The sequence below is a fragment of the Cephus cinctus genome, unplaced genomic scaffold (assembly GCF_000341935.2).
Source record: "Cephus cinctus unplaced genomic scaffold, Ccin1 Ccin1_scaffold0805, whole genome shotgun sequence".
In the NCBI taxonomy this organism is placed as follows: domain Eukaryota; kingdom Metazoa; phylum Arthropoda; class Insecta; order Hymenoptera; family Cephidae; genus Cephus; species Cephus cinctus.
The window spans coordinates 295,928-316,001 of record NW_014333402.1 but is presented as its reverse complement, the minus strand read 5'-3'; the positions used below and the strand labels follow the sequence as shown (position 1 = coordinate 316,001).

Below are 20,074 nucleotides of genomic sequence, written 5' to 3'. Positions count from 1 at the left end.
AAATTCTGTACGTTTGCCTTTCCATTCTCTTCCTGCCTTGGCCACCCTGTGCCCCCGCGCTCGGGATGTTCACTGACCTAGAAGAGCGTCTTCCTGGCTCTAACAGGACTAGCGTTGTCGTGACTGTGAAGGGACCGTTGGTGGCTGATGGATGCCTAATCGAATGATGCATGTCCAGGGAAGGACACGTGCCTGTCCTTTGTCAACATATCGATCCTCTCCTGTGGGCTTCGACAGGAAGCACTTAGGTTCAGGTTGTGTACGCCGATGAGAACAGGGAGCCGTTAGAGGCACTTTTGTCATGGACGAGCGAGATAAATAAATACAACAACCGGCAGACGGAAAAACGTTCTCGAAGTCTAAGCTACTTCCGGTCGATTGATTGGGATATATTTATACGCCAAAGGACCCGAATACGCGAGAATGACGGTGAAAATACTTATATTTTTCTTGTCCGTCCGCGTCTTTTGAAATTCGGCTGTTTTATATATTTTTCTATATTTCACCCTGTCGTCGTTTGGCCTATCTGTCACTCTCGTACGTTTTTACGGGTTATAATTCTATTTATTGCCAGTCCTTCGTTTTACTCGAGCGGTTGAATTCTGATCGATAACAGAAAATCAATTGGGTGTACGTATTAGATTGATCGTTATGAATAGGATGTACCCGTGTTCGTTAACATTGATTAAAGCTGTGCTTCGTTCGGTGTACCGGGAGACGCGATGGACTGGTGCCAAAAAGTCGAAATTTTTTATCTCGACACAGGATCTTGGAAATAAATGACATTTTTTTCAAGTGACGACTGTGTATAACCTACCACGGTTGTTCTTGGCCGAGTGTTGAAAATTATAAAAAAAGGTACCAATAACACGAGTTACGTTATGTTCTATGACGTGTACGTTACAAAACAATATAACTATTAGGAACTCGTTATGAAACACATGAAAATTTGTCCTCAATGACAGGTTTCTCAAAATATAGTTTTCGAGCTGGACGAACAATTTTTCATTTTTTTTTTGCTTTTTCTTGTATTTTCGTAATACCTTGTATGCTTTCCGTGGTTCACGAAACTTCTTCATCGCTTGTCTCGCAGAGGACTTTCGGTTGAATTTGGTAGAACAGAGAAAAGAATTTCCTCGATATACAGGACCTCTTGGAAAAGGTAACCATCCATCACCGTGCTCAGTGGACGATCATTTTTTTTTACCTTTTGTGAATCGGACGAAACAAGCTTTCTCTCGCAAGTTTTCCGCATCTGGCAGTTTGCGATATACACGTACGATATATATATATGTATATCCTCCGGATATAACCCAACCAACGTAAAGCAACGTTATCAAGTTTCCGATGACTCTGGCACGTAAACTTTTTTTTTGAAAGACTTGTATCAAGAAAGACGCGTGTACCTACTTTGCTTTCGAAATATTAGATCGATAATTTTCACAGATTGAATACCTTGAGAGTTTTAGCCCTGGGAATTAATTTGAAATTAGAAAAGATACACGTGCTAAAACAAGCAAGTAAATCTATCGAATCTACCAGAAGCCTCTTCGTTGTTTACCCAGTAAACACATCCCATTAAAATTATTCATTTTTTTAATCCAAAATTTGATCCAAAAAGTAAAATTTATTCCAATGTCATATAATATTATTACAATAATATTTCATACCTAAACCCAATATTATGAGATATACCGAATCGCCGTGAAATTGGTATTTCTGTCCCGTAAATGGCCTCGCTTACGTATCGATCGACCGTGACCACTGATCACGCACATTTTCCCTTCCTCGGCAACACGATAGACTCTAACGAGGGAATCCAGGTGGGTAGATCGATTCACTGCGTTCGAGCGTAGAAGCCAGATATAAAAATAGCAAAGACGAACGATGCGTTCGGGCAGAATGGAAACAAACGGCAGCACTGTAGGTTAGGCGCACCGTGAGCAGCTCTTGTGCGAAGGAAGTTCGATGCGTCTACCGGAAGTTTAAAAAGTGGCCCAAGCGATGCTTCTAGTCCTTCATTCGTTATTAGTCTTTTTTCTTCCGGCAACCAGCTGCTAATCCCTTCCGACCGTATTACTCGTTCCTAAACTGAGTTTCCCGTCGAGGGATGATAACAGCTTAGAAATGCATATATCCAATATGGCGCATTAACCTCGTTCGTGACAAGACGGATAGCTGGACAGCTTCCGTTATGGATACCGCAAGCCTTAACACGACTAACCGCAGTCAGCCGTCCTGTATGACTATATCGTACATGACCATCAACCGGCTCGACATTTAAATGGAAGCTATAACGCACGTTCAGCCGCATAGACTGGAGCTGGAAGGACACGATACAACCAATAGAGTATGATTTACTAGCATTATCGATCCGACTAGAGATTCAATTTTGTAGTAGATTATTAAACTTTTGGCTCGACCCTGTCTATTACTTTGTAAAGTCAACTCATCAACGTCCGTAATCCGCTTTATTCATTTTGCCTGCTATTCACTGAAAATCCCATAAAACTGAATGCACTCGAACCCCGAAAGTGCATACGTGGAACGGAGATTCGATTTGGCAATGGGAGAGATAAAAAGCTGCGTCCCTGAACTTATCTCGGTTCTTAGGTATATCCCGATAAAATTTATCGAGGTCATTGCGAAGATGCCGGAATAAAATGTCAAAATGGACTTGGCAGCCTGACAATGTCTTTTGTACGAGAAATCTTGGACGCTCCGATGCGCAAGGGAGAGAAACTTCGACGAAGGAAATCGAGAGAATGACGAGGATCGATATACAGCCCCTGTGCCAATCACTTTAAGCCAAATGGAAATACCGTAGCGTTGGTTTCACTTTGGCAGTGCGGATACGGGAGTGCTATCGGCAGGATGCCAGAATAGAGGAGAATTCTGGATACGGCATTGCGTATTTGATGGATGAATCGTTAACCGATGCATCTTGCGATCGATATCTGTCCATCGATCGGCATTTATGAAATTAACGACTGATTGGCCGTTTCGAGCTTCACGAAGCTCTGTATGTATGCTCGTCGGTGAATTCGATAATTTCGAAACTAATGATACGAAATTTTTATTTATTTTTTCAATTTACTAACGCTATTCGTCATTTTCGACAAAATTTTCTATGCCCGAGGCGGCATGAAAATTGGTCCTTGATAAAAATTCAGAGTACTTCAGGCTGCGCTCGAAAGAAAATTTTACCTTCAGACGGGGTTGAATATATTTTAAGTCCCTTTGGACCTTTAGTTAATTATAGAAACGGACCGTGTACCATAATGTTGTTCAGGTCTCGTGGGACAGCGGGAAACTCGAAACGTGTTTACCCCGGGAGTAATGGCAAATAAAAGATTCACAAAAGTAATCCACGGGATAACGTCGAATTACGAGAGACTAGAGAAATCCAGTAGCGTCACGTAATCGCGAATCGATCGGCCATTATTCAATGTGATGTCAAGTAAAACCTACGTTCCTTCAACTCGATCTGAATAACGTCCATTCTCTAACGTCCAGCTCGAAAAATAATTATTCCAAATTTCAAATCGATTTTATTACGTAAAATCACAAATTTTCGCCATTCCACAATATTTTCCAGCTCATCGCATTCGCATTAAGATATCCTCCACAAATTCATATTTACGGCGACAACCGGGATATATGTAATATAAAAGTACTTTACGACAATGAAAAAAGAAAAAGGTTACGCCTTAGACGCGAATGGCAGTGGCGTAGCAGCCTGAATATGTTTTGTAAAGGCCCGAAAAGCGCACTAAATTCCGTATCGCCTTGTTCCTCCGAAATAACCCTCGTAAATCGTGCTTTTCGTCGTTTTCCACTCTAGCCCCATAACCGCCCTTGCTTCGCCTGTAGACGAGGGACCTACTTAAAAAAATACAAAAAAGGACGAACTACAACAAAACCCTGCCAATTTTCGATTATAATAATGCCGGCGCTCTAAAAATGAAAAAAAAAAATTCCCACCCCCTCTCCGCCCGTCCAACATTCCACCCATCCGTACGTACAGCCACTGCCTTAGCAAAAAGACACTTAAGACATTGTCGCACTGACCCCCCCCCCCCCCCCCCCAGTGGAATAGCAAAAAGTTACTCCGAAAAGATTCTTCCAGGATCGTCGTTCGACCTCACGAGTTTGAGAAGCTGCCTTTACTCTTTGTAATTATGAACGCCTGAGAAATCGTTAAATCCGAGATTCTCGGCAACTTCACCTAGAACCATCAGTCTATAAAGCGAAGGATCATCTAGGAGTGAACTTTGACTCTATCTAAGCTGTACACCCAAGTTTGCTACGTTTCGCTGCGCAAGGGAAGTTTCAAGTTTTGGTGACGTGCGCAAGGAATTGATTAAAACGTAAAGTGCACAGATACAAGTGCCACCCCGAATCCCCCACGTGACGCCTATGCAAGTATCGAGCAGTAATCGCGCAACACGGTACACGAATATTAACTACAAAAACGTGATAGACGTCTCCAACCGTAAGTAAAAGCGTCAACGATCCAGCAAACGGTACCGGAACCATCCGCTCCGACGTAATTTCATTAGCCGTCAACTTCCGTTAAACAAGTTCGTAATCGCGCACAAGACGCTGTAATTATTTTCCCGTTCAAAGCGTCGCGCCCTGAGCTAACCCTCCGCCCCAGGAAGTTGTCCCGTTCGTGAGAATCGGATCGGACCAGCTGAATAATTTCCACGTATAAATCAGCCCCGAAGAGCAGAGTCCTTGTCCCGACATTACGACGGGAGTCACAAAGTTCAGCCCTGTGCCAGTCAACGATCCCAGCCCATAAGTGACTGGGACCCTTCATCATCGTATAACTTCCCCGGGAGGAAGAGCTTCGCCGGGTGTACAGCGAAGTCCGTCGCGCGACACAATTTACCCTTAACGTCTCGTTAGACGAAGAGACTCAAGTTCCGAGGCTCTAAATGATTTCAGAGAACAATTTACGTCTCGCCGATCTTTCCCGAGCTCCAGGAATCCCGTTCGGTCTGCGTATATACAGGCATACTGTTTACGGAGACTGTAGCCAGTCTTGCCATTAAGGTGTACTGGCTTGACAAGCGGCTTATCTAAATAAAAACAACCATAGCCTTATACGACTCGAAGGACACGTATACGACAAGAGTAGAGGGAGAAAAAAAAAGACTTTTTTTTTCTATACCCCTCTAATTTTACAAGCCAATCGAAATCCTTTCTTCGGCGTCGTACGTGTAAACGAGCAAAGAGTGTCCGCGACGTCGTCCCGAGCGCCCGAGAGCACCTTTCTCCGATCGACCAAAGAGACTGACACACGCGTCGAGGATATGTGGCACGCACGTGCACCGCGAGCAAAGTCTTTTTTACTGATCGGCGATCCAAACCGGTCGAACCAATCGAAAAAGGATCGATCTCGATCACAGAGTCGTTGCGCGACGTCGGCGTCGGCGACTGCGTCCAACGTCAAGTCGATCGACCGTCCAGAGATCCTTTCGCTCTAATCACGAGGATCCCTGATCGTCCTGATAACCACTGAACGATATCTGTCGAACATCCGACACGTGTCACGGTGTTCGCCGAGTAAAAAGCCAAAGTCTCGAGTCAAGAGCAATTACGTATTATCCGTTTATAGGATCTACCTATGATCATAGACTCGAGCCACCCCGTGTAAATAACGGCACCGGTACCGATATGATTTTCTGTGATGCGTCTATATGTACCGATGTCGCGGTATCGTGCCAAGAGAGGTATGGCACGTCACGGTGGAAGAAGATCGAGGGATGTCCTCGTTCCTGGCACGAAGCCAGGATTATATCGGTCAGGAGCACGGAGAAGGCGACGGCACGAGAAAGGGCCGAAACCTGGTGGCAGGGCGAGGCTGAATTTCAAATTCATCGTGACTGCCGCCTTACGAAAACAAATAGGCTGCTGAGGTAACAGCGCGGTCTGACACGTCCCACAAGTCACCCGGTCGTAGGTCGAAGGTTAGGCGACCTTTAGCTTGATATACAGGTTATGCTGTATATATATATATGCATGCTTACAGACACATAAGGTGCAGGTGGGTAAAATCGTTATGGACCTTCGGCGAGTTTTTGATATTACTGGGATATTGGTACCTGGCGTGAAAATCCCAGGACAGATACCTACGCAGATAAGGTTCGATGGACCGATGTCTGATAAGGGGGATGCCTTGCTCGTACGATAGAAAAAGTAAGATCACAGGGAAACTGATACTACGGACTGAAGTCGGTATGCGATCTCTCGGCACTGTCGGACACTCGAGAGCATCGTGGATGCTGAGGGTAATGGGTGCAACGTGAAATTTTAACGCGACGTGTAATTTATTGATCGGTATTCGATTTAGGCTCGTTATCGAACTGTCGCGTCTGTCCGCGAGGCTGTTCTGGTAATTTGACGTAAGGCTTGCACGTGACGTAAATCCAATTTCGTGAAATTCGTGTAAATAGCGTGGTTTTAGCGGGTCGTAAGTGAGAGGGATAATTATTAGTGCCAAAAGCGGTAGGGTCATTCCGATTGGCTTATTGGGCTAGAAGCGTAATTAGATTTAACGACAAGGCATTTAGGGCAGCGTTCGCACGAACGAGCATCGGCGATTCGCGGGTTTTAATCGTGGTCGCTGTGAGGTTCATTGTTAAACAGTTCAAAATCGCATTGATATACCGACGTACATATAACGTTACGCTGGGTTAATTCAATGTCAGTCGTTCTGCAGCATGCGCTGGTGAAACGGCAAATGGACGGGGGTATGACATTTTTGCAATTTCCCGGATTTTCATATCGGCGACGAAACTCGCTTTTCGAGTACTGGCTAGCTCAGGGGAACTGATGGAAACTTTATGGAGGAAAATTTGCCACTCGCGATATATCCTTATCGAAATGGAATTGGATCAAGGCGCGAAGGAGTACATCGAAAATGCCTTACGCGAATATTTAACGTCAATCCTCTTACAGTGACTTATACGAAGCGTCCTTGTTCATGTTGAATTAAGAAAAATTTTATAAATTTATTTCCTTATTTTTCCTTTTCTACCACCTGAACCCAACCCTTGACCTTATTACCGAAATCTAAGTCGTACGGTAGGGTAAAGTGCGCTGGCAAGGGACCTATGAATAATCGAAAAGATCCATCCTCCCAGGTGTAAGTTATAGCCCTGTAAAATACCCTGTACAAAATTAGCACCGGGTACGACGAGACCTCATGAAAATGAAACTGCGACATTCGTGAGGGCGAGGAGAAAACATTGTTTTTCTTTACCTACCCAACCTGCTTCTCATTGACTTCGTTTATGCCAGATTGAAAGTTCACTGACGTGTAATCATCTGGTCCAAGATCAAAGACGTGGGGATAGAATCAAAAAAAAAAAAAATAGACAAAGCACGAAAGAAGGTTATAAACAGAGGACGTAACGAAGGAAAAATAACGTTCGGAGACTCGCTATCAATTATTTACGAAAAAAAAAAAATTATATTTTTACCTCAGGAAAAACTCTTTATCCGCCTGTCCGAGGGCAGACACAGATAACGTAGCTATGACGTTACGTTTTATTATCTTTTTCCGTAGCGCCACAAATTTGTAAAATTATTCCATCCGATAGCCGTCTCCTTGAAGCTTCTAAAGGCGAATACAGTATTTTTGTCTTACGACATTCCTTGACTCGCTCAAAGTCTCTATATCGTATATCCATTCGATGTGAGTTTTACGTGACTTTCTTCGCTGTCTAAATCAAATAAGTTTTTCGTCAGTTATTCATCTGGGCAATGCTCCCGGTACGGGCTGCCGTAAGGATCGACACGTGCTCCATGCACGTTCACGAGTTTACAGTCGCACCGTAGGACACTAAATTCACGAGAATTCGCTGTATTATTAGAACGAGGTGCCAGCTGTTCGCGAAGCTGAACTTAAAAGGCGAAACGAGCAAATTACGCATATCAATACTTCATGTACGAAGAACGTCTATACGTACGTATTGTAAGCCACGTGTACTTTCCGTGGGAGACATTCGCAAAATGTGTTACACGTAACAGGGACGAATAACGAAGGTCGACTGATGCAACAGAGGAATGTGGAAAAGAAATTGACAAGAGAAAAACGTGTATCTCGAGAAGGCTAAAGAAAAGCAGCTAATTTCACAAATTCTGATTTCCATGCAAAACAAACGAGAAAATGGCGTGCGGAGCCGGCAGAGGGGCAATAAGAAATCTCATTCGTATCGCCGGAATAAAAGTCGACTCCCAAAAAGATTTCTCCACCTGAAAAAAGTTTTCCCATAAGGGCGCTAACTCCCGGGCAATTGAAAAGGCCGCGAAGATCCTACACGACGATCTAATTGACTTGCAAACAAAATCTCGAACAAACGACCCATTTGAAGGTGGTTTAGCGGCGTGATAATTGCCACGAGTGGTTACGAGGGGCGATAGGTAAAAGTAAATAAATCGAGTCGAAATCGTCAAAGGTAAATCGTACGGACTAGATGCACATAAAAAATAGTAGCTCGAAACTCTAAGGTTCTCCATCCAGCAGTTCTCGTCCCGCGCGGGGCGCAACTGCCAAGTTGGTTTTTACGCAAGACTCGATAACAGAGACACTTTAGTCTCGACGCCTCGCAGCTGAGCAATCGAGACCATTTTCTCAAAGTGTAGGTAGCAGCTCGTTAAGGCGTTGTCGAATTTCAAGACGTTCAATTATTTACGTCGGAACAAGCTGCTTCGCGGTATAATCATTGCTCGGGGCTTATCGCTGGTCTTTGGTAATCTGACCAAATGCTAGTTCAATTTTAGATAAATCAAGAAAGTTCTTTAACGTGCTTCATTTTCTTCGTGTCGGTATCGCGCATTGTAAATTTAATGGCGTAACGAAATATCGAGTGTATGTACACTGTGAAGTCAATGGCCGTTCGCGTTACATCATATACCTACATACGTAACACCGGACCACATTGCACCTGCTCGTAGTAAACGGCTTTTCGCTCGATATTATATATATAGCTGTTCGCCACAAGCACACCGCCTGAAGTTGGCCGCGATTGAACGATGTTACTAATCGATACGGTCTGACCTTGTTAAACAAATTGAATAATGCGAAGCTGATGACGTTATTGATTTTACGACGTCAACTATCATTTCTTTAATGACGTCAGAGTACTCTGACTTACCAAATCACAGATTTGCGGGCAACTTCGCTCGTCGAGTTTGTCCCGAATAACTCTGTACACAGGCGTTACGAAGTACATTGGCAAATATATTTATGCGGGCTTCGTAAACCTGGGCAAATTACACAGACCTACCGCGTGAATGTACTTGACGCGAGTCGCCGATATTTTTTTAATCAACCAACAAGATTGTTCCCGAGCAGAAGATAACCATCCGCAAAGCTAAACTAACTTCGCGAGCTGTAACTAATTAATTTCTTAAAGTTACGCGGATAACGTGCCTGGGGTTGCCCAAGGCTTATGCGCGCGAAAGCTTATTAAGGCAGGAGAGAAGCACTGGCAAGTGAAGTATTCGGATGTAGGCAATAGGGAGATATTACGAAGAAAAAAATATCTTAATGTAATCAGACGTAATTCCTGATAATTTTACGAATCATCTGAATCGCCTTACCCGCATTTTAGTTTTATATGCATAGGTATACGTTACACACGTAGAAATCGTGGCAAGCAGTTGTATTCGGTTCAGCTAATACTACTTGTGAAGAAAAAAGGCAAATTACGTGGAGAAAAAAAAAATGTTAAAAAAGTTCACAAAAAAAAGCTAAGCCAAAGTTACACGTTTAAAAAAAAAAAAAACATGATAAGCCAACAAACGCGATATGTATTTACCACGTGTAGTTTCAAGCAGATATGAAGGAAAAAATATCCATAAGCCTAGAATTATTGATCGCGGTAAGTGTGTACGAGACGACGCTTCGCGTCGGTGAGCCTCGATGTTCAACCTACTGAAAGCTCCGAGGCACCTGTGTGCCTATTTTGATAGCGGCCATCGTCACGTATGAAAAATTAATGATACCCGACGATACATCCCGAAATTATCTTACGTCTGTGTGAAATATTCGATCAATCGTTATCGTATGAATTACAGTGTTGCTTTCAATTTTTTTTTTTTTTTTCCCAGAATTTCAAAGTAATACGAACTTTATTTCGAACACACTTTTTTTTACATCTTCAATCATACGTAAGGACGCGTGACACATACATTGCGAGCATCGATCATATGAAAATTAGTCACATAAAAAGCGTGTGGGACGAACTCGTTTTCTTCTATAAAACCTGCATAATGTCAAACGTCATCACGATCTTTGGAATTCAATACAAATGGCTTTTTATGTCCTAAGTGAGAATTGAGTATTACTGCTGTTCCTTTTTGCTCCAGTTTATTTTTTTCCCGCTTCCACACGTCCGACGGACAAGAAATGGGTAGTAAATGGAAAGGAAGTGAATAAAAATGTTAAACGTTGAGAATCGTATTGCAAAAAAAAAAGACGTGAGCATCGATCGAAATTTTAACGAATTTCCATGGAATCGCAAAGTAATTTGATTAAACATCCAAGAGAGTACGGGTCTTTTATGTTTTCTTTCTACTCCGAGAAAATATTAAAAGCTCATAACGTTTCTCATGAAAATTTAAATAAAATGTATTACTCGTTCGTATCGATACTTCACAACCCCACAATAACGTAGAACCTTTTCGAGAGCCATTTAATACGACAAAGGCGTCTTTCGCTTGAAATTTTTATTTTCGCCATACCCGTCCTTCTCGTACCCACGTAAATGCCCATAGGTCCGTCTCTCTCGCACTCGCGGTAAGCCAATACCAAACACGAGAATATAACGCTTTTACCAATAACTAAATTAAACAGCCAATTTACGAATGAATAAAATCAAGCCTGTGGTCGCTGCGGTGTATGTTCCGTGAGATGAAAAATTTCATAACCCCTCCGCGTGCCACCGATAAATTGTCCACCCGTTATAAAGATTAACTTTTCGTCCCATTTCGTGTATACGTCATCACAATCAGAGCCAGTTTACTCGATCAAGACTGTAAAGATTTGCCAGTCCAGTTAATCCGAAAAAAAGCTTCGCCCAATCAATAAAATCGGGTAGATCAAGTTTTCAGGAATTAAATACTCGTCAAACTCCAATCTCTTGGATTTATCCTTTCCTGCGTTTCACAAAAGAGACGCACTGCTCGTATCCACTTGAACGCTTCGCGAAAGGTAAAATTCGTGGAATATCTCGGTTATCGAAATTTCATTTGGTACGTGCGGCGATCGATCCTTCGTAAATATGAGAAACGTTAGAGTGAAAATATTTAATGAGCAGAGCATTAATTTTTCGCCATCCAGTGGCCTTCGTAATTCTCAACGTTACGTCGAGTCTTTTTCGTACGACCTTTACGACGTGTCGTATGCGAACTTACGAGGCCCGTCCTCGCGATTATTGTCAACCGCGTCGTCTAGGATTCGCAGACGTTAAAGATACAGCAGGGAAACAATAAGGGAGCAGCCAACAACGCACCTGTCGAGAGCCACGACCAGGATAATAATAGCTCGCGACTATACATAGAGGCATGCGCTTTCCGGGATTAGAGGGCGAACTAGGCATGGGCCTTGCAAAACGGTCGCGATAAACGAAGCAGCGTGCGAAATGCTTTCGCGCATAATAGCGAATAGCCGATAAAATTGGACGTCGCTGTCGGTTGCCAAGTGGTGCGATAGATATAAAAGTCGGTCAAACTTTGGCTAGGAGCAGGAACAAGGTCATGGTTAATAGACGGGAAGATGTATTGGGCAAGTCCGGTATGACAGTGATTAACGAACCGTATTAAACGATTTTAATTAGCATCGACGAGTGCAGACGAAAACGTACCGTATGTCGTAGACATGAGAGTAATGCCAAAATCCTGGTACCGTTTGCCGTTTATATATAGGGGAAACAAATAGCAACCTGTTTGTCCGTCGTGTTACGTATGTATACAGATTTTAATTGGAACTGTGTTATCTTGAGGATATTGTGTAATTTGAAGTTTTTTGGAAAATTACGATCGACGATGGTGCATTTCAAGCACGTGGGACAATGTTGATCCGATCGTTAAATGGGACGAAGGAAAGTGACGTTTGACAAGTTTCACGTGGTCATCGTGCTGTAGTCTGGCTGTGTTTTAGCGAGGGTCATCTTTATATGTGTTCCAGTGTAAATGAGTCCCCTGGGCCTTGCACTCTAGTCGTGCATAGGACTCTATGTGACTCTTGAGTTAATCAGGGACCCTTTGGGACGTCCAGGTGGATCGTAGAAAATCTTACGAATATTAATCCAGCTTGGAAAAAAAGTCAGAGGAATTCGCTACATAGGAAGTAATTATGTCTTTGCGTCTTAATTTCCCATACGGCGCATTACGTAAGACGTAATTAGTCGTAAAATATTAAAGAGGTTTGACGTTGAGGCAGGGAAGAAAAATTTCCTGGTTCAACCGGTGTCGCGTTTATCTTTATCTTTTTTTTCCCCCTTCAGTTACTGCCTGGTCCTGCATCGCGGCTTTGAGGCTGGACGAGGCAGACCCGAGAAAGCCGGCGCGAAGTACGGCAGAAAAATTCATTAAAAACACCCATGTGGTCTCGGGGTCCGTTTGCTTCTTGAATTCCTGGGCAAACTGACTCGAGTGAGTTTGCATTCTGCAACTGTGTCTATGGCTAGTTACTGGCCCCACTGAATAATTCATTGGCGCGAGAGCCCTCGTTTACTTAATAAAAGAAAAGAAAAACCTCAACTTTTTAATTCAACTATCCTCTATAGGTAACTTGGACAAAGACCATAAAGCCGGTAAAGTGCTGGGCTGGTACAGTCGATTCCATCAATTCAACGAAAACGAATGAGCTCGATCGATTCTCTTTACGAACGATTGCGATATTAAAAAAAAAAAAAAAAAAAAAACTGGAAAAACGAGGTAAACGCGCAACGGAACTACGTAGGATCTCCTATCGTGATAACCAATCAAAACGCAAGGCTCCCAGTTGCATCTGGGTCAATCGCGACTATTAGCCGTGTGGCAAATCGCCACTTGCATCGCTTATGGGAAATTGTAAAGAAGATGCAGATAGTCAATGAGAAAATTAAAAAAAAAACAAATGAAGCATATGAGTATTTTCGAGAATCACTTTGAAAAACGACATATAAAAGTACCGAAGAACGTATACGATACATGTATAGTAATTTGGATGTCGAATAATATAACGTCGAATTTTTCAAAAATTAGTTTCACGAGGTTATGCTAAGTTTGACAATTAAACGCGAATAATAGTCGCATACGAACGAGATGAAATTTCAGATAAAGTAGGTCGTGGTTTGAATGTCAACTCCGAGTGGATAAATGTAATTAACTACAAGTCGAACTTCCCTTCGATTTCCATGACGCCGAGTACGACGACTTCGACTGGATCCTTCGTTACGGACTTTTATTTTTTTATAAAATAATAAAACTTCAATGTCCTTTCGAGTGTCAGAAATAAAAATATTGTGACAGGATATAACGCGATGGAAAATGTCAAGAAAGTCAATAACTTCGTGATAGATACTCGCGAGATGCTATCTTTAATTTATAAGAAATTTACAAGACATTTGCCAGTCCACGAGAGAATTTTCATCGGAATGAAATTAACTGGACTTTGTAATCTGTCCCATTGGGAAAATCTGCATTAGTAATTGGCATACCAATGGTATAATCAAATTGAGCTTAAAAGACGGGGATTCACCTAAAATCATTAGCATGAACGAATTCTAGAATCTCTTGTCTCTCGCGATTAAATAATTATATGGATCAGAGTGATTTTCTCGTATTTTTATATTAGCATTAAAATCCGATTAAACGTATTAAAAGAAAAAGATGAATTGAAAGACAAATATATAAATGACGTTATCGAAAATTGCTTCAGGTATTTATATACTCTTAACACTTTTTATATAATTGAAGCCCACTTTGATTTATATTCGAAGATTAATGCTAAATACAATTAATTCAAATATCAAAGCTAACGCTTATAATTACCTGCAATTTTTTTTAATTGGACGACTAAATTTATTAAATATAATGAACTTTTCGTATCGTAATTATCAAACATATGTCTGCTGCTAAAATACCTTCAATGTCATTCGAAAATTGAAAATTAATTCAGCTTTGTGACGTCAGTAAATAATTCCACGTCATACACGCAAGTAATCCAGGTATACAGTTAATTGCACAAAGATATAAACAAACGTAGTACTTTCATGTTTTGCAAAATTTAACGAACACAATAAAATGCATCGATTTGGGAATAATTATGCATCGACGTCCAAAATAAAAGTGTAGCATAAAGAATTTCCGCTTTTATGAAACACTATAAATACTGCACGTTGAAAAAGCGCATGAATATTTTCATCGCCAACGTCAAATCGTCATCCGAGTCAATACCGAGTATTAGAAAATTTTGAAAATCCTTAACACTATCGATATACCAAAAAACATGGACGAGACTCAATTATCGCTCTACGTAGTACTTTTATCAGAAATCTCGCAGGTAAATCCAATTAAATAGATTAAAAACAAACTTCTAAGTGTATAGTTTGAACGTACAGTTTTGCCAATTAAATAACAGAATACGTTAGTCTGGCGCGTCAACCATTATAAGCATTATAATTGTCCAAGCAGTGGTAAAGCTATATCCATACAAAAGTATCGCCAGAGACAGTTCAAATTTGTACGATACGTGTTTAACAAACACGGGCTAGAAATGGGTAAAATCTTAATGAAAGCAATGGACAATAATGGAAGCCTCGTAATGATAAATGACAGCTACCAATATCTCCGTGGAAACAATAATGCCATATCATACTGTAACTCTAGTCACGAGAAAAAGAAACGGTTGGTAGTGGAGAATCCATTACCTTGCAAGGAATGGGACTTTTCTCAAAGTCAAATATCCAATACGTCAGTCTGAGAGTATAGGATAACAGCACGGATATTAGATTAACGAGATGGTACATGGGATTATTTCGAAGATCAAAAGAAGTGCCAAGTTTAATTTCCTAATGTAATTCGAGATAACCTGAGATACCTAATTGGCGTAGAATCCCACTCAATGATACAACCAAACCCGACCCCAGTAACTTTGCATAATCATTGGAACTCGAATTTGCCCCTTACCAAATTATCCAAATGTAGGTTACAAAATTTTCGTTTCGACAAAGTAATGAAATCAACCGCTGTTAATGTTGAACCGTTAGCCGGCGTTTTAATTAAACGAAAATAATTGGCAGATATTATATCTGTTGACCAACCACATTTCCCAATCGCATGATCTTCGTTATCACGCTACGAAATCCAGCGCTAATTGTTATTGTAGTATTCACTGTGTTTGTACAGTCGGTACGGCGTTCGTCGTTCACTGGTAAATTCAGTACTATTACGTATTAGTAATCTTTACGTGTAATATAGAATATGGAGAAAAGTTACTTGTCCACGACAGCGATTAACTTCGTAACAGATTTGCGACAGTGAGCTTCAAGGATTTAATTTTATTTCTACCTCTGTTCGTTAAATTTTTTTTTATTGCGTTAACACGTAATTTAGCGATATCACGGTAAGAGAATGATTTAGGTTAGCGTATCAGAGTACACATTTTTCTTCAATAGCAAAACTACTCGGTGTATTCACGTAATGGAGGACTCTTCGAATATTATTGATTACGTCACTTCATTTCGTTCACTATTCTGACTTATGCTTTACCCGTCGAGTTGCATTACTGAGATTCAAGGTTAAAAGGATATACGGTAGTCATTGCCTTTTCATACTTCTTCCCATTAACGGAGGCGGCCACTTAGAGGGCACCCTGTAGCTCCTAACACGAACCGCACACAACGCTGCGGCGATAGACTAAACAAAATGTAAAAGCGTTGGGACGTAACGCCGAACTTCGTTAGTCACTTTGCCCGATGACGATATTCAGAATAGAAAAGAATTGTCACAGGAATACACGATGACTCCGAGGCGTCTAATATCAATAAAAAAGAACAGAGAAATCATCGAGGCTTTCGTCAGATATTACGAAAGAAATCGAATGAAGGATGTGATAGAATTTAACATTTTCTAGGTTAGAAGGAAAATTGAATCGTCAAAGTATCACTGAAAAAGGCCTCGTGACGAGAAACAAGGAATAACCTTACCTCGAGCGATTTCGATCCTCGGTTACGAGTAAGTCCACAAACGCAATCCAGGAACACACACTAATCACTGCACTTAAAGATTCCTCGCTATTTCATAAAAATACACTACGATCAAGGGGAAGAAAAATCCATATAGCCCGTAACCGTGAACGATTCGAAAGAAACCACGGAAGAACCGACCGAGCCTCGTGACGCGTGCTGTTAGACTGAACAGAGCGGCGTCCCTCCTGTGAACCTCGACTTCATACTTGCGAACTGCCGAGCATGCTCTCTCTTCCATACATGAATTGAACCATGTAGAAAGATCCGTCCACGTATTGTATCACACAACCTGAATCTTCGGAAGGTCCTCCGCACACCTGGCTCTTTACCCTTAGGTACCAGGTAGAAAAACAGTTTTTTTTACCACGATCCCTCCCTCTCCTCGCGACGGCTCGCCACTCGGAATTTCTTTCTGGCCAATTTTAAGTAACGTCCTGTATACCCCGCAGGGGAACTTGTCTGCTGCCCGTGAGTTTGTCTGGTTGTTTGATAACGTACCCTGTAAGGGGGGTTGTGCTTGCGCGCATAAGATACGTTTATACAGTACCCAGAAGAGCGCCAGCGTTTCTTACGGTACAATGTAGAGTATTAAAATATTCGAGTGAACAGAAGTAAGAAATTATTTCGAATTCAGTATAATGTATATATCTATGCAACATAACGATTAGGATATATGTATATTGTGAAGACTTAAACCGGTTGGAGATGTGGAATGATTAGAGCATTAATAAGGGATGAATTTTTGTGTTTGGCCTTGTAAGGTTATCGAGGGCTATTTTCTTAAGGGGTTACCCTGCTGTGAATGAACAAAAAGTAGAGCCAATTTAAAAAATTAATTACTCGAAAACTATAAATGGAAATCAATTTGTATTTGGCTACGTGTTAGCATACGCATTAATGAATAAAATTTGAAAAAAAATACTGAAAAAAAAATTGTGCAATGTCGCATGGAAGGCTGCTGCGATTGAACAAGAAAACGGTGTACACGATATCTCGAGACCTAATTAATAATTGAAACGATAGCTATCGTGCGACGAGCCATTTTTTCGCTGATACGTTTTCTTTAGAAAATATTATTTTTTTTTAATGCAAATTTTGACGTGAAAAGTTGAGGAAAAAAATTCAAAAATTCTTTTCTCGTAATTGAAAAAAAAGAAGAATAAAAAATGGTTTCGTCATATCTTTTGTGCATTCACAGTAGGGTAACCCCTTCAAGCGTTTACGGCTTTTAATCGAATGGGGATTGCGGACATTTTGTTCTTATCTATATCATTATTGGATTTTCTCCCCACGTCGTACGCAATCTAAACACAATGTTGGTGAGTCTGATGTGAATGCTTGTGGAGGTTTAGCTACGTTCAAAGCATACCTCTGCCATGTGGGGCGTTTCCGAAGCGTAACGTGCAATTAGGGTTTACAAATAATATACGTTTACGAATTCGTTAAAAACGTTGTAAAAAGGACATTTAATTATTTGAAAATTTTTAAGCAATTGCGTGAAACGAGATAAGGCAGAAAAGTAATTTCTAAGATGTAACGTGGGTTGAACATACTAAGAATGTGCATGGCCAATGAGGATATCGCAGATTATGGAGATTTTCGTACGCCCACTGTTACCGGTTTTTCCAGCAAGCATGAAAACACCGCTGAGGTTACGAAGTCAATGTGAATATATACATGTCGAATGACGCATAAATGGAATATAAAATCGAGCCTTTATTCTTGTTCGGTCTAACTTTCAAATCAAAGTTGAATTAAATTCTCGAGATTTCTTCTTAAGAAATTTCAAGCTTAAATGACAGACTACTTTCCCGTAGTGCTTTTACTTCCTAGAAAGGATGACGCGCGAAATTGCACAAAGAATTGGCGAAAGCTCGTACGCCAGAAGAACCGGAAGTAACTACCAGCCGTAAACGGACTCGTTAAAGTGAAGCTAGCAATTTCAGATCTCTTGCCGCGGTAAGAAAGTGCGGATAGTTCAAATCCCTTAAACCCTAGTAGCACGGTGTAACAAGAAAGTTGACTATACTTCAAAAAATTCGAAGGTAAGCACAAGAAACAAATTTTGTACCATCAATTTTTTTTTTCGATTTAAGAAAAAAAAATTGGTCGTCAACAATAATTTTATTTTTGATTTATTTTGTCAATTTGAACAAATTCGTAAAAATTTCGAAAATTAAAAACATTGTTTTCTTTTTTTTATTTTTTTTTTCCCAATAGTCTCTGGGGTGACACGCTTTTTTCTTGCGATTAATTTTTTTTATTTTTTCTCAATGTCGATTGGTTTACTTACTACGTTTCCAGAAAACGGAGAATGATCCGTGGGACGACTCGAATACATGAGAGAATTCTGTAGGCAGTGAATGGTGAATAATAAATTTCAATATTTCTATGTCCTTCTAGAATCCTCGAGACCATTCCTCAAAATTCGATCAGCCCCGACCAGAATATGGTAAATATTTTTCTGCTCATTTTTCCCACTGGAAAAACCAAACACTCGCCGTCCATTCTTCACGATGCTCCTTGTCGAAGTTATTCATTGCAGAATTGAAAAATATACCACTGGAATCTTCAAAGTTTCCCTCTCATCAGAACACAGAAAGATGCGACAACCGTAAAAAAAAAGAATCTAAAAATAAGTACCCCCCACACGTCACGACTGAGACACAGTAATGGAAAAAATTTTCTTTTTTTAATTCAACCCAGTCACCACGTTCACAATGGTACAGTGGAAACATAATTAGTAAGGTTTTATTTCCACATCCAATAAACAGTCCACCATGACCTCTTTACGTTTCACCCCATATGGAAGCTAGAGCGTGCACAGTGCATAGATAAAGTCACGTAACAAATGTGAGGATGCATGCTTAGGTGCACTTAAGTGCACCAGTAACTAGGACGCTTCGTAGATATATTCTATTTCACGGTGATATTCACAGCATTAATGCCACTGAGAATCGACATGTGAACTCAGCGTAGTACGTCCAAATATGGATATACCAAAAAAAAAAATTAGGTAAAATTAAACAAAAAATTACACTACCCCAACGAATCAAAAATTTCGAATCATTTTTGATAATCATGAAAAGCAGATAAAAATAAAAATAAAAATTTTATTAAAGTTTGACTACATTTAATTCGCCTTAACGTATATGCCGTGTACGGAATGCTTTGAGAGTGAAAAAAGGGAAAGGCAAACGCGAAAATGTTACTTTTCAAAGAGACTTCATCAAGCTCACCCAAAAATTTATTTAGTTATTAAAAACCGGAATCCAGGATGCTGTAAATTCTCTCGTGATCATTACTGAAAGCATGTATGTGGTTGCATACTCGTATCCGCTGGAATTCACATACTGAGCAAGATCACTGAGCAAGCCTGTAGGCTTGTACGCTACTATACGGTATGCACGTATAGATATCTCAGGGATCAAAATAATACATATCCTTGAAAGGACATTGGAAGGCATTTCACGAAGCTGCATCCAGCTTCCATTTGGTTGAAAAGATCATTTTAATAAACTGTGAATGTATATATTAATTATATGCAATGTGTCAAGTGTCAGTATTATTGACGACAGGTGTCGAATGTTCTATTCAAGTATGTAGACGAGGTTGCATAATTAACCTAGACGAGAAAATCATCGGGCTTGCAAGTCATAAAAATAATTGTCATGACGAATGAGAAAATCAGATGAACAATTTTATTTGATCAATCAATCGTAAAAATTGTCACTTTGTCATTTACGTAGCAGCTTCGATTACCATAGACTGTATGTTTAGTTACCAAAAAAAAAAAAAAAAAAAAAAGGTCACGGCCATTT

At 40.7% G+C, this 20,074-nt stretch overlaps 1 protein-coding gene across 5 annotated transcripts in view; it reads right to left on the bottom strand.

The window, feature by feature from the left end:
- The window catches only part of LOC107270594 (cAMP-specific 3',5'-cyclic phosphodiesterase), a 222,580-nt gene that overhangs the window by 109,298 nt on the left and 93,208 nt on the right, over positions 1-20,074 (bottom strand). The window contains exon 1 of one of the 5 annotated variants that reach the window (XM_015745736.2): positions 16,212-16,414. The exons of the other annotated variants lie outside the window; for them this stretch is intronic. The gene's annotated coding sequence lies outside the window, so the exon portion shown is untranslated. Of the gene's footprint in view, positions 1-16,211; positions 16,415-20,074 lie in introns of those variants that run through there. 5 annotated transcript variants of the gene reach the window in all.